The 13,904-nt window shown below is 41.2% G+C and overlaps 1 long non-coding RNA gene across 1 annotated transcript; it reads left to right on the plus strand.

Annotated features, from left to right (window-relative positions):
- Positions 1-10,644: 10,644 nt before the first annotated feature.
- LOC126981657 (uncharacterized) lies at positions 10,645-13,100 on the plus strand. Its single transcript, XR_007734011.1, has 3 exons — positions 10,645-10,780; positions 11,385-11,689; positions 12,176-13,100. It is a non-coding gene; the product is annotated as an uncharacterized LOC126981657 (long non-coding RNA).
- Positions 13,101-13,904: the final 804 nt, after the last annotated feature.

Consider the following 13,904-nt stretch of genomic DNA (forward strand, 5'->3'; position numbering starts at 1 on the left):
GGGTGAGCAAGTATTGGAGCAGGAGGTTGTAAGTAGCAGGATTGAGTGTACTGAGAGGAGTGCCAGAACAGAAAGAGGTGTATACACTTCTGCCACAGCCACCCTCTGGAAGTAAGTTCCTGTGAGGGATCAGGACGTTGGAGATATAAATACATACATAGATAGATCTTTAAACTTTCTTTGACAACTCTTAGCTTTTTATGAGTAACAACCTGTTGCTTTCTTTGAGAGCTGATGTTATACATTCAGTGTGATGAGGTAATTTGTGAAGGCTTTGGGGTTAAGATTCCACTTATGCACCCTCAGTATCTCATTCCACCTAAACAATGGCTCCTCTGTTGTCATACTGTATATATGTATATCTTCTTCCAACCTTGAAAGTTCAAACCTCCCAGAAAACCTTAGGAAACAGTGTGAGATCAAAACAAGCATAAAAATAGCCATGAAATGTGTGTTAAAACTTGAACACCCACTGCAGGTGGCAGAGTAGCCCAATGCAACGAAATGTGGAAACACAGGAGGGTAGTGAGGGTCAAAGACCCCATTGGGAGGTTCATTTATATTCACCTGTCTTAGTGACCCTAAGGGTGATTGAGGGGATAAACACCCCACCATTAGCCAGGCGTGAACACCTCTTATCGGATTATAGCTCTGGTGAGCCTTGGGTTTGGGGTGTTGCGGGACACTGTGGACCACTCAGCCTCATGGCTGTGCAGAATCACATACATTTCATGGCTATTTTCTCACTTGTTTGATCTCTACATTCTTCCTCTGGTTTTCTGGGAAGTTTGAAGGTTAGTAGAAGACCCATATGACAACAGAAGAGCAGTTGGTTAAGTAGGAAACAAGATATAGAAGGGTGCATAAACAGAATCCTTATTATTTTGTGTTTTATAACAGTAAAATTTAGTTAACATGTATTGTCTTGAGCCCCAACCCTCTACTTAGCTAATCTTGGAAGGTCCTTTACCTCCTCTTTCTTTCCCACTTTTTCTTATTCTTTTGGGGAGCAGCATGTTGCAGGCATATTTTCTTATATTCTAGTTTTACCCAAATGAATGTCACTCTTTCAGAGCCATGGAATGTTGGAGAAAGGACATTGACCTGACAGGCCTGGTGGTGCAGTGTAGCAGTCTGGTGTCAGTGCTGGAGGCTCCCTGGGCCCCAATGGCAAGAGCAGTGCTCATGGAGAATGCTGGCTGTGGTCATAACCAAGGATGGCCCACAGCTGCTGTCCGCCTGGGCTGTGTGACCCCTGTTGAGTGTTGTTGTGCGTGGTGTGCTGGACCACACACAAGTGCTTGGGGATGGCTGCAAAGGTCACTCTCTTCCTCCTTCATCGCCTCCTCAGCTCCCTGGACACCCATGTCCCACACAGTGCCTCCAGGACACAAGGAATCAGAAGGCAGAGACTCATACAGATTGTCCAGCAGATAAGAAACCAGGTGCTGGGTGTGGTGCAGAGAGATGTGATCAAGTATGGTGCTCAGTGTATCCTCTTAACAGCTTTGAAGTGTTTTCCATGTGCTGCACACAGCTGCTGAGGACTTTCATAACAAGTTTTCTAAGCTCATAGCAAAAATCTAGCCAAGTTGTTTTCTACCTATGTGTCTTGTGTATGTAGCAGTAGCAGAGAACTTGTGAAACTGATGAAGGGTTTAGCAATAAAACTCACACTGCAGTTGTTGAGGTCTATCACATACCACTGATGATGTCTATGTACTTAATGGTTTGTAGTCTCAAGAGACTTCAGGCACCTACACAGGGGCATGAAGCTTGTTACCTTTGCCTGGTGGTCCATGAGCATGGAGGAGGAGCATGAGGAGGGAGCCCCAAGACCTATCCTTCAGACCTGCCTTCAGGAGGTGTTGGTTGGGGCATCTGATGAAGAGAAATGCAGTTGAGCAGACCTTGGCATCTCTTTCATCACTTAGGACAAAGCTAATTTTCTCCTCCCTCTGCTTCCCTGACTGGGCAGTGTCCCTGTGTACCAAATATGGTCTCTCCTTAGTGGACTCAGTCGATGGAGAGGAACGTGATTTTATATTAGGAAGCCTGGGTGTGTGCCCCATCATGGAGGAGAGTGATGTTTGTCCAAACTCCCTCAGCACCTTGGAAAGAATAGAGCCACTGCAGCAGGGTACATGCAGGTTTATCCAGCTGAGTGGCCTGGGTGTGCATCAAATATTACTATGTGGCTAACCCCTGGCCAGTGTAGACAGTTTTCTGCATCTTTCCTCCAGCTATTTAAGTACCTCAGTTCATGGGTGGCTGACTGTATGGACTTCTCCCAGAGCACTGACATAGAGGAGTGTGATGCTGCTGCTGGGTTCAGAGATTGCTTCTCTCCACCATACAGCCCTGAGGAGCTGCCACACTGTGAGCTGTCACCAGTGCTGGTGAGGCCTATTCCTCCAGGCCCCTCAGTCCCACCTCACCAGCTGTGTTTTCACTGTGCCTCATGGAGGCTATGAAGAGCTGTTGGCCAAGTACCTCATTTTAGAGAACATTTCGGTGGAAATAAAGAATAGTGTTACTAAGTCTGTTGTATTGGATGTGTTCAATGAAGTGCCATTTTTGTTGTACAGAAAATTCAGGTTTTCTCGAAAGAGTTATGTTGAATTCCAGACCAAACTGTTTACCTGCTTTACAGAGACTAGAAAGAGCAACCAAAAAATTGTTTTGCCACACACCATAAAGAATGATATGTTCAAGGGTATCAAATCCATTTCTGGTATTCAGCACCTCCATTGTGCCCTGTATTTTGCAGAATATCTCTTAAGATTGAGTGTATTGTTCCAGCTAAACAAAAAATTTCACAACTGACCAGTAATAACAACTGTGACAGTGATAGTGACTAAGCAATTGTGGTAAGCACCAGGAGAATGGCTGTCACCACACCTAATCATCTTCCTCAGCAGAAAAAAGTTATCATAGGCAAGCAGTACATAACTACATCAACCTGAAAACACAGACCCACCTCCTCACTATTCCTCACAGATAACACTAATACCAGGACAAATAAATCACCGAGGAAGAGAGGAAACAAAAGCATTCATAATTGCATGGTAATGAGCATACATGAATAATTCCTTGTATTGTGTAATGTTTCTCCAATATACTTCAATCTTACCCATGGTTATTGAATACTGCTCCTTAAAAGTACACTAATGCCTTATACACTCCAACTTTTCAAACAAGGATGTTGACTGATTTGTAATACTTTAGACTGATTATACAATTATAGATGGGCTGCTGGAATCAATAAGCTAACAAAGCAAGATACTTTCCTTACAGGAGGAATGGATAGATGGGAAAATCACATTCTTTTTCTAAAATAAATTTATTTTACATGACAAAAACGAACCATAATATGTGTATGGATAGAAAAAATAACAATTATCAAGACCATGACATTATTACATATGTACATATCTAGTTATTACATTACCCATCCTTTACCCTCACAATGTTTGCCACTATCCATAATCGTACACATCCAGCAGGTAAAGTATTTCCAAACAGAGTGACAAACTGTAGGAGCTGTTAACTATTCTAGATTTGGATGCTACCACATTAGAATGGGTAGGGGCCTGCAATGAGACTTGCTCTGAAAGACACCCCAGGCTTGTCACCGTGAGGTGGGTGAGGCGAACCTCCTCCTCTCAGGGTATGTCCCTAATGATTGATTGGCATTGCAGGTTCATGCGTAACATATTAATGTACTGTGCAAAGTTATAGCACCTCCGTGATGTAGTGATTAGAGCGCCTATACCTGCAGATGCCAGCCTCAGGCAGTCGGTACACAGCCCACCCAGCTGTTCATCTTTTCTTTCGGACTGGTCGATAAATGGGTAGGCTACCTGAGGAGGGTAAACTGTGGTATACACCGGATGTCACACTTGCCCTGTGTTACGGGGTAATGGGTTCTAATCAAGCTCAAAGGACCAACTTACCTTTGCCACAGTGCTTGGGTGTGAGAAAATATTAAACCACGCTTACCTGTCAATATAACAAATGTTGCACTTGGAATAATTGTCATGAGTATCAAAACAGACTTACTTCGTATCTCCCATGTGCGCTAATGACTTCTTGAGTGCGTTAAGAAAATTAATGGTGATGAGTAAGCCTAATCCTTACTTTAGTCAAAGTCACCCTTTACATTTTGAAGCAAGTTATGTAATACTAATTTCATATCCTACAACCAAGCAACCGAATTCACTTGATTCATGCGTTTGATAACCCAGCCGGTGGGTCGCGACCAAGGAGGATAAATTCACCCTCCTTGATCGTGACCCCTGAAGACGAAAGATTAATGGGGAGTTGCGAAGCCTTGCTAGAAATGTCAAGAGTCAGTGGCGTCCTTAGCCTTGGCTTCAGGGGCTTGAGCCCAGAACCTTTCACCCCGGCCCCGTGACCCTGTCTTCTGTTTTCAAGAGGTTCCAAGTTCCAACACGTGTCTCAAGTATGATTTGTCAAGCAGACAGTCCTAGAGAATATACATTTTCAACTGTGCTGATGTTAATTTATACTACCTAAATGTTTTTGTTTTTTATCAGGTATATTGTACTGTATGTCCGCTGCTTGAACGGGCTGATGTTATTGATGTAGCCTATACTAAAGATTACAATTTGAAGCCATATCCCAGTAGTTTGAGCAGTTTGTAGTTTACTGTGCAATCTGGGAGTGTAGCTGTATGTGTTTATCTGAGGTGCATAGTAGTGAACGCAAACAGCCCCCCCCCACCCCCCTTTTTTTTTTTCGCTCACTGCAAATTTTAGCCTGGTGTTTTCTCTTAGCCCCGAATGTTTTGAACCCTAAAATGCCTGGTCAGAGTCAGGTAGCCTATGGGTGAAAACTACTCTAATAAAAATACGTAAAACAAGTTTCTGATATTTGACGGTCGCGTCGGTTTAAAATTGTGATACAGGTCGAGAGTGAAAAAAGGTTGAGAACGCTAGCAGGGCCGTTCCCTAGCCTTTTGGGGCCCTATGCAAAATGTTTTGGGCCCCTTTATGTTATAAAATTATGATGGGTGGATAACAAAAAATAATAATAATAGCTTTGGGGTCCCTGCAGGTGGCTTCGGCCGGGGTCCTATGCAACTGCATAGGTCGCATACAACAAGAAACAGCTCTGCTGGACGCTAGATCAGGCTGCAGAGTTTAAAACATGATAACCAAAGCGCTGGTGACGCAGTGTTGTGTCTGCAGTAAGCAATATCTACACTGCCCAGCCTTTCAACGGCTGGCCGTCCCAACAGTCTGCAGACGCTCCGCCGCCACCTGTCGGGACTCGGGACCGATCGACGCTCTACTGGCTCTGCTGCGTGCCTACCTCACGACCCGCCCACTGCAGTATGTAATAGCCTACATGTATACTATGAACGCATAAAATGGATCTGTGTCTTGATCCATTAAAAGATATTAATTAAGACAGAGGTGTAGCAGCCAGCTAAATGTGTGGTATGAGGGAGCCCAAGTTATCCGTCATTATAGGGTCCAATACCTCACGGAAAATATGGTTTGCTATTTTTTTATCCTGGAATTTCATGAGGTCTTGCTTCTCTCTTCGGCAGTAGCTCTTAACGTGGAGGACGATAGTAACGTACAGGAGGCGCGAGCCCTGGGATAAAAAGTTGGAATTTCCCTAAATATAAGTTAATCTCTTGAGAGCGTGGACTAATATTGAAAAGTTACTTTAAAAAAATACAAAGTATCCTTTATTTAGTTTTCTATAGTCTTTTTATTTTAGGTTAACCATTTTTAATCAAGGAGGAAATCTTGTCTAAAAATGCAAATAGGGTGTGGAGAATCGACCCATATCCTACAGGCGGCGTGTTAGTAAAACTGTTAACAGCCACTGTCCCAGGAATCTCAAGCCGCTTTACACTATGACAGGTGGCATAGTTATGGCAAAGATTAATTATAAATGTGCATGACCTCGGTGCTCATAACACTGACCCTTGAAGTTGTGGTGGCTATAAGAACCCATTATCCCGGGACACTGGGCAGGTGTGACACTTGGATTGCTACCACTTATAGGCTACCTTTCCTAGGTTACCTATGGTTAGCCAGAAAGGGGAATGACCTGCAACTGGGCAGGCTGCATACTGCCAGGCGGTATTCGAACCCGAGCCAGCGGAGTCGTAGCTATAGGCACACCAGCCATTATATAACCACGAAGGCAGTCATTTCTTCTTTCCATCAACAAAGCAGAATTTTGATAGATGTGGCGCCCGCGCATTTTCTATATACGATATATACGTATACGTTTATGCGTATAGTTCGTGAATACGTGAAACTTAATTGTGCTAGATATTTAAACAATTTTTAAAATAATATATTTGAAAATTTGTGTATAAAAAAACTCAGTCCTATAAATCCGAAACATGCCGATTTGCATCGATAATAATCTACCATACAAGCACACGAAAGGCAAGCTTGTATCGTAAAAAAAAATGTTGAATGCGATCAACCACGTGGGCTTCGAATATTACCCGTGTTATTTGCAACAAATTATCAAAATTCCATATGTATATAGGCACTTACAGAGCCAGATGCCATTTAATGGGCCTGCAATACGATGAATCATAATAGTATCCTGCATTTGCCCCAAGTTTAATTGTAGTTTCTGGGTCATTCTCTCGTGTCTGCCCCCTTGATCTCATCAATGGTATTGTTTATTTTTCATAGCATTTGTTCCCTACAATTATACCTTTTTCGTTTCATGGTGTTACTAGTTGTACAGTCACTATGTATTGCCTGGGGGTTGGGATGCCAGGTTCCTCCTTCTCCTTTGTTGTATACCTGCATCAATAAACTATTGATCAATCAATATAGGTATTTGAAAGGCTATAAATCGTTCAGTATATGATGTGAGTGTATAGGGAGAGTGGTGATGATTCGGACAGTGGGATGGGCCGGACATCGCATTTATTGTAAAACGTAAGGGACCAGAGTGCCGCGAGATTTCGTGTAAATGTGCAAAACTTTGTTGCCTTGGCTCACGCCACTCCCTCAAAGCTGTTCTTTTTCGATGCAAGTCCTATTTATGTCTTTTTTGCATCTCGTATGTAAAATTTTCAGTATCGTAAGCTCTCACTTCATGAATGACAAGTAGCGAAATGTAGATTATTACGGTGACGCAGCGATGCACGGTGAAGGTATTGCCGTATAACACGATCACCCAGGTCTCGTGCCAGAAGTGGAGTGTGACCACCATTTTTAGAGAGCCGTGATGATTCGGACAGTTGTTTTTTCATGATTTTTACTAATTTTACATCAGTTTTATGCTACAGGAGTTGCAACAGTTATAAAAAAGGTTAATTTGGTTGATTTATATTAAGATATTATGCTTGTATGAAGAGAAGAAACCATAATTCCAAAATTCTTGAGATATTTCTGATAGGTCTTCTTTTACTTTATTTTTCCAATAGATATTGAGAGAATAACTTTTGTGCTTATACAAATGTCTTGTTATAGACATATACTCTTGTTTATTAACCAATCAAGCTTAAGTTATCAATATTATGCCGATAATACGGTTCCCGTACCATCCACCTCCTGGCCGAACCATCACCCAGTCACCACGGTGGGGATGGTTTGGACAATTAGAAACTTGTGATTGATTGATTGATAGTTTATTGTTGCATGTATACGACAAAGGAGGGAGGAACCTGCCATACCAACCCGCAGGCAATATATATTATAGTGTGATTGTACAACTATTAACACATCTGTAGGTAGCACTATGAAACTAAAAAGGTATAATGGTAGGAAACAAGTGCTAAAAACATAAACAAATAAATAAATAAAACAGTAGTAGTGATGAGATCAGGAGGCAGACACAAATAAGGGACTGCACCCAGAAACTTTAGTCTAGGGCAAATGCAGGATACTCACTTAGCATAGCTGAAAGAACATTATTGTTAATGAACACAGCTCACTAGCTCATGCAGGTCCCAGTGGCCCGTGGGCAGTATATAAGCACTAATAGAGATACACTGCAGGACATAATGATGGAGCGTGTGACCCCCTGGCCTGGCACACAAACTGCAAGGCACAGGGCAGTACGTCCCACTGACCTCCCTGAAACTTGTGTTTCATCACCTATATATCTGAAAACTGGAAATGGCTACGGGAGTCATGTTAACAACCTAAAGAGCCAAAGGATGAAGAACATCTTGAGATCAACAAAATTACACTACTTTTTAACTTTTTTTCTTTTATTTTTAAAGGCCAAACATCAACCGCTGATCCCTACTACTGTTTGATACAATTAAGCCTGTCTTTCTTGTGCTTGAATGGTATATTTTATCGATGCAAATCAGCATATTTACAGTTTATAAAAGAGACTTGGGTTATTCGTATACATAAACATTCAAATATTATATTACTGAAAATAAAAAGTTGATCTTCGCAATCACGAGCTAACATACAATGCAGAAGGTGCCACATCTATATACGTTCTCAGTGGACAGATGGAATCAAATCATTGTAGTTATATATATATATATATATATATATATATATATATATATATATATATATATATATATATATATATATATATATATATATATATATATATATATATATATATATATATATATATATATATATATATATGTGATGACAACTAATGTTAGAACATGTCAGAAAACACAAATACAGAGACGCAGTGATGGCTCTGTACTGAAATACAAACATTTGTTTTAAAAGAATTACAAATCCTCCAACCGCTGTACGTCGTCGGTCAGTCGCCCTCGCACCACACTACTTCCAACACCCTCTCTCAGTCGTCTGCTGTACGTGCGAAAGGAGAGGTTGAATGGCGTTACTGTGTTACCGCTACGTCAGGATCGCAGGTGCGTATATCTACGAGTCTCAGGGAAGCATCATAAGGCCTGAAACATGAAATGGATAGTGGTGGTGTGGCGAAGAGGAACAGAGGTTTGGTGGTGAGTGAGCGTCGTGCGTGGCTTCCCTTCCTGCCACACAAGGGGGCCGGCGGGCTGCCGTCGATACCTCCCTCCGTCCTCCGTCCTTCCGTTCCCAACCCAAGCAGCGTTACCAGGTCGTCGTAATGCAGCACATTGTTGCCTATTTCTGATCCAGTCCAAAGTTGTCACACCTCACACAAAAAAAAAAAAAAGATATTCAATGACACTTATTAAAACCGTTAACTAGTGGGGTTTTTTTGTTTTTGTTTTTGTTTATGCGAGTTGGAAGCATAACTAAAGGTGATCAAATTATCGTAGTTTGGAATGACTTATCGTACATTTGGGGTCGCCGCAGCCAGGCAGTCAGTCGAACGGTTCAGTAAAAGGTGGGAAAGACAGGTAACTTGCCACGGCCTCCCTTATCTGCTGATTTGTTTTGTATTGTTTTCTCGGTTATTATACCTATCTAGTTGCGTTATAGTTCGGTGTCTTCTCTCAAAACTCACATGTTTCACTTCATGTGATCGATGTTTCCCTTTTTCTTTCCTTTTGAGCCATTGTATATATAAGTGGTGTTTCATTATGTGCTTCTCATATTATAATTTTGCAAAGTCGTATGTTTCATTTCCTCGGCTACTGCGTGACTTGTTCGGTGTTTCTCTCTTCTTCCTTTGTCCTTTGCTTTTTTTGTGTGTGTGTGTGTGGCGACGACATTCATCTGTTTTCTCCAAAATTAATGTTCCTATCTTTCTTTCAGAGCACTGTTAGCTACCATGAACACCTAGCACTTAAACAAGAAGCCAGCGAACGCCTGTACGCCTGCAGTTATCCCTCATAAGTAAAGTCAGGAGCACCCACCTCTACGACTTCAACCACAGGGACTACAAGGACACACAGAAATGCATACAGACGTGGTTTAACATTGCTCAAGAACTCGGAATAAGACCAGAGAAATGGAGTGTGTGCAAGGAAAGGTGGCGCACGCTAAGAGATGTGTATGTGAGGAATAGAAAATGTTACTTGATGGGAGGGAGCAGGCAGAAAGAGGAACAAGTGGAAATACTTCGACGAGATGAATTTTCTGCATCCTACATCAACCACAGAGCTTTTGAAGCCGAGAGGACGCTCACGATAATAGGTAGGATATGCGATGACGTTTTGCAGTTGACATTTACCTAGTAGATTTACTAATAGTTGCCTTTATATTATTTTAAAGGTGTACTACGTAATGTTTTTCAGTGCATTGTTGATTACGTATATGCCTTTAGTAGCTCGCTTTGATTTTTTTTCTATTGATTAAGCCTATATCCCATCCTTAGCTACGAGTCCGCGGGTTCTGGGTCAAATGTGCGCCGTCGGTGTGCAGCTCAACCAGCTGCCATGGTCATCCTCCTTTGGGCTAGTCGATAAATGGGTACCTGGGCACACCTGGGAAGGCAAACTTGTAACCCGGATGCCATACCTGCCCAGATAATGGATTCTTACCCACCAGAGGCTCAAGGGCCGATGCGATAGAAAATAAGCACTATGCACAGCTTCGGCTTATGCCCCAAACTTTCTTTACCTATACGAAACCCAAACTCAGTCATGCTTTACTTTTCCCCAGGATGCTGTGGCAGAACATTAAACAATCAGACACAGAAAGAGTGATAGTGACAACAATGAAGCAGCACCATTTGGACAACAGAGATCAACCATATCCCCTACTCTAGAGGCACAAGTACTCAACAGCAGTTTGAAGAGGGAACTCTCTGAAGAAGATGAGGAGGGTGAGAAAAACACTAAAGGACCTCTTTTGGACGAGGAAATTTCTGACAACCTGAGAAGATATCTGAAGTATATGCCCCCTTTATGGTTTATGTGATATTAGAAGTTTACATACATTTGCCTATAAGAGAAGCACTAATTGATGCATTTTCAGTATGCCAATTCATGAAGAAGAAAGTTAAGGTTTTAAAAATATAGTGTTATAACTATTAGTATATGAAGATTAAAGTAGCTGCTATAGACTGTAGGAATAGCATAGTAGTAGTAGTGGTAGTAGTAGTAGTAGTAGTAGTAGCAGCAGACCAGTAGTAGTAGTAGTAGTAGCAGTAGTAGTAGTAGACACTAGTAGTACAGTAGTAGTAATAGTAGTAGGATAGGTGGTGGTGGTATATCAGGAACTAGTAAGTGTAAACTCTTATGCAATTGTGCTGATTGGGTGTGCTGAGAGAGAGTGCCAGAACAGGGGGGAGAGATGGAGACTGCTGCGGCCACCCCCTGGAGGCAAGTTCCCACAATGGAGCAGGGTGTCATAGATATAGATAGATATATTTATTTGTGTAGTAGTAGTAGCAGTGGTAGTAGTAGAAGCAGTAGTAGTAGTAGTAGAAGTAGTAGTATAAGCAGTAAAACATCTAGAAACAACAGTTGTAGAGTCCTGTTGGTGTTGTTGCAGGCCAAAAAGTGCTGCTGTGGAGGAGTTGGAGGCTCTGTTACTGCAAGATGCTGATCCATTGGCTGTTACTATGAATGGGCAACACATTAAGCAAGAAGTAGAATGGTCAGATGATGAAACAGATATGCAAGAGAAAGTATTAAAGCCATTATCACCATCTGCATCACCACCCATACCACCACTGCCATCACCAGTAACACCTCCACCAGGAAAGGATAAAAAGACAGTAATGTTTAATTTAAAGCTTCCAAGTGGCAAGTCCATTCCAGCAACCTTCGTTACAGACCCAAAAGCAGCCTTCACAAGTGAGTTTGTTCTTTACTTTCATTTACAATAAGGACACAGACCAAGAGCAAGACAAAACATAAAAAAGCCTGCAATATGGCTCACAGTTGTTATATTTACTAGTCTTCATGAAGCTAATAATTTTTTTTATTTCTTATTATCTTATATTTCTCATTTTCACAAAATCATATTTTTAACACTGTGTCAGCTGGCAGCTGTGATATTTTTGTTCCATTATAGGAATTTTGCATTTAATCTTGCAACTTTTTTGCTAATTATACTAATGCACTCGAAACCCTATTTTGAGTGGGTTCAAAAATTGTGTCTAGTTTCTGAGTTTTTTGAGTTATGTTATTTCTGATTTCTTGGAGCAAATAAGTGAGAACCATCTATAAAGTAAAAAAAAATGTATGTGTTGTTAATGCGTGAGTGAAAATTAACAAAAAAAATAAAGAATTGAAATTTCTCATCTTGACTAAACTACCAATATTCTCTTTATACTACAGAGACGATTAGAATGACCAAACCAACCCCCTTGAATAGTGTTCCCATAAAGATCAAGACTGTAACTGGTGACCAGGTCAGGGCCTCTGTCTCCCAGTCATCTCTAATGCTATCATCACTACTACCAAAGCAACCACCACCACTCCTGCAGGAGGACACCCCCACCTTGAAGAAGGAAAATAGAGACAGCACTCCAAGAACTTCCAGGAGCCCTACACCTTGCACTGAGCAGGTCTATAAGACAGTCAGACAAAATGTACTTCGAAACCCTGTTATAGAGGATGAAGAGGAGCTCTATGGTAAATATGTAGCCGCTGCCATGAGGAAGCTAACCAGCAGATCCAGGTCTCTGGCAAAGATGCGTATTCAGCAAGTTCTTTTCCATCTTGAGGAGTCAGACAGGGCATGTGACTAGGGCAGGATGGACAACAGAGACCTAACTAAGGTGCTGGGTGAAGTGCTACAAAAACAGAGACCATCAGTTTGGTTTCTTGTCTATATTTGTACAAATTATTTTTATACTTATGTAAGGTAAATATTAAGATATTTATGAATTCAGCAAGACTGAACTGGCTTATCTATGTTCCAAACATATTGAGGAAGAAGCAGGTAATGTCATAGCTGAAAAAGATGCATTTATAAGTACCAAGGGCATGTTTAGTGAATTTATTATGAGAGACCCTCCAAGATGTTTCAGTTATTCTTTACGGAAGTTTGTGCATTGAATGTGTTGAAGGCCAGCACTACAGAAAAGCTGCTTCTTTTTCTCAGAATATTAGGGCTATTAAATTGCATAAAAGTACCTATATATAAATTTATTATTTGCAATTCTCTTTAAATTTTGCAGGTTACTACTGCCTAATCCAATATTATAATGTATAGCTGTGTTTTGTTAAAGTTAATAAACACATTAAATCTTCTAACTACCATAGCATAATCCATACTCGTACACCTGTTGGGCCTTACCGAGTGCTGATTTGTTACTTTAACTCAACCTTATTTTATGTATTTATTTATTTTTTTACACTAAAATGGCTTTAAGTATACTGTGGTCCACCAACACTTCTCCCTCCCCCAAAGATTTTTTTTTCGCATATTAAAAGGGAAAAAAAAAATCCTTAACAATTGCATATACATACCTTAAGCCCCGTTCACACTGTGCCGACTCTGGGCCACAACAACCCATTTGACAATTGGTTCCCACGCACCAAGAAGGGGGTCTTATTAGAGTCTTGGTGTCTTTCCGACTGTCTGGGACATTCGGCCAACTAGTTGCCAGCATGTCATTGCTAACCCTCACGACTCCAGACTCCGTCATGACATCAGCGCAGCATTCAGCAACAGTCTCAAGACCTCTTTCAAGACATGCCCGACCCTTTCACATCAACACCCAAGACCTGTCGTGGGTAGTCGTGGCCAAAGTCGGCACAGTGTGAACGGGCTTTATGCTTAAAAGTAAACAGTTTAGAAGTTGGTGACCATGTTGGATAAATAATCATGCAGAAAAAAGGAAAAATTGAGTAATGGAAATGAAAATTTTCCCAGACAATTTATTTTAGACTATGTTCACCTATTTTTTCCATGAACAAGAATGTCCTAAGTCATGTCAAGTCATTCACACAAGTATTTGAATATAGGTGTAACAGATGCTACACTAATTATCATTAAGTAGTGTTACTTGGGCTGTGGAAGGTCATTTATTATCCAATCATTTGAGTATTTCGATTTTTT

Source organism: Eriocheir sinensis, chromosome 49 (assembly GCF_024679095.1).
Source record: "Eriocheir sinensis breed Jianghai 21 chromosome 49, ASM2467909v1, whole genome shotgun sequence".
NCBI classification, from domain to species: Eukaryota; Metazoa; Arthropoda; class Malacostraca; order Decapoda; family Varunidae; genus Eriocheir; species Eriocheir sinensis.